Source organism: Protopterus annectens, chromosome 6.part0, assembly GCF_019279795.1.
Source record: "Protopterus annectens isolate FY-2018-M chromosome 6.part0, PAN1.0, whole genome shotgun sequence".
Lineage (NCBI taxonomy): Eukaryota > Metazoa > Chordata > Ceratodontiformes > Protopteridae > Protopterus > Protopterus annectens.
The window spans coordinates 1397253101-1397255600 of record NC_056737.1 but is presented as its reverse complement, the minus strand read 5'-3'; positions in this window follow the sequence as shown (position 1 = coordinate 1397255600).

The following is a 2500-nucleotide window of genomic DNA, read 5'->3' as shown; positions in this document are numbered from 1 at the left end:
CACACACACACACACACACACACACACACACACACACACACACACACACACACACACACACACACACACACACACACACACACTCATACAAACATATATATGTATATAAATTATCAAATATCATATGGTCAAGAGAATATGACTGAATTGCCAAGACATTGAACAAAAGTAAACAACAGAAATGTATGCTTTTTCAGGGGGCAAGCCCCCCTGCACCCCGCCTGCATATTATATATACCAACTTCGATATTACACTGCAGTGGGGAAAAGGATAAATTCCCTAATCCTCCTTGTACCTTGATCTCCATGGAACCTACTTTTGATATGGACATATATATATATATATATATATATATATATATATATATATATATATATATATATATATATATATATATATATATATATATATATATAAACAAAAAGGATGTTGTCATGGCAGCATGCTTGGAAAATATAAAGGTAAAATACCATGAGCTAACCCTTATGCACACCCTTCATGCCCAGCTATTTATATATATGTTAACTCCAACACTGCTGAATCTTTGGATAAGGGGCAAATTCTCCAGCACTGTAAATTAATGATCTGGCACACATGCTGACCATCTGTTTTGTTAACCAAACTGTGTTGACAAAACAGACATTGACATTACAGAGTTTTGCTTACTTAAGGCATATATATGAGTATATGGTATTTTATCTAAAATTCAACTTATCCTAACACAACTTATCAAGCACAACTTCTCTGAACAGATTTTATCTACAACAGAAACTAATGCACAAAGACATTGTTCTGCTTTTTTTGTGAATTTTGAATGTTTAGATGAAATGAGTTTAGATAAGTTGTGTTTGATAAGTTTAGTCTTAGATGAAATGACATGCAACCATTTATGAATTATACATCTAGATAGAGATATAGAGATAGATATATAGGTCCACTAAAGTTGCTCTATCACAATGTCAGCATACAAAACACCAACAAAAAAAATATCTAAAACACAACTACCAAATGTCTAGGGTTTATGAACTAAAAGAAAAGTTTTAGATGGCAAGATTCTTGACCACATAAGATGTAAGGGATACTGACAGTCCCTCTAACAATTTTGAGAAAATGTAGTAATTTTTAGCACTAAAGTGCTTATTTCAGCATATTGCCCTTTCTTCCTTTTGGGGAACATGGTACCCTTGCGACCTTTCAGAGATGAATGTACAGAGTCCTAACACATTAAATATGTTGATAGTTATTTAGATTATAACATAATGTACTCTGAGGATTTGGAATCCCATCTATATAAAGTACAGACAGTATTCGGCTAGCAGGTTAACTGTTAAAGTCACCAAAAGTAAATTAAGCATTACAGAGATAAAACAGTAAGAGTATGTAGTAAGTAGGGGAATTGTTTGCCCCCACACACACACACAAAAAAGCTAGATCCAATGAGAAGATGGCCTATTCCAAATACTAAGATGCAAGTGAAGAAGTTCTTGGAATTAGTTGGGTACTTTTAAAAAAAAATTGTTTGGCAGTTACTGCAAAGGATTAATGCTCTGAGCATTTAATGAACTGCTTCCTGTAACCCAAGGTCCATAGTGTGATTTCCCTACAGTATGACTCAGAGCAACTCACTTAGCCAGATAATACTCCTGGCTCACCCCTGAAAATAGACATCTGTGTCCAATGAGCTTGCCTGACTAACAAATAAATCAAAAATGTGTATCCCATTATGCAGCTATAAAAATGCAAGGAAGAACCAGCCAAGCTATAGTTTTCAGTTGTAATATCTTAAACCTCCTGCTGCAGAGGCCAATGAAACATATGCAAATTGCCCCTTAGATCTCCCTGTAGCAACAGGTGTGAGTTCATGGTAGCAATACAGATGAGCCAAGGTTCTAATCCAGCATACTTTATGTTTTCCCTGCTGGACAGGGGAAACAGGTGCTGACTTTGCAGTAACATGGGTGAAGTTCTTGGTTAGGCTTATAAGGGCCTCTGGGCCAATAGCCTAGTATCAACTTATGAAACTATGAACCTTAAGAACATACTAGTGCTTCAGCTACATGACTTCTGAATGCCCATTGCCCATGACATTTTACTTTTCACTTTTTAAGTCTTTATGGGTACATTCATGCTAATAAAGCCAAACCCGACTAGATAAAACACTGGTATGTCCGTAAGGGGTCACTTGCATATATCCAATGTGTCTTCACTACAGTATATTTCAGGTATTACTCAGTAAAGACTTTAGTTTGGCTGGGTCTTTCTTGCAGTTTTTGCTAAATGTTTTTCTGTATGATCATTTTACCCTTTGAACTGAATGCTATATGGAATATTTTTCATGCACCCTAATTTAAATTGACATCAGACTTGATTTTAAGCTTTATATTTATAAAGTATAGCCAAACAATCCACTTATACTGTACCAATGAGATCATAAAAAGGCTGAAACATGTATGTTTACAAGTAAAGTGGTGTAGCTTTATTGGCCTCAATGTACCTGTA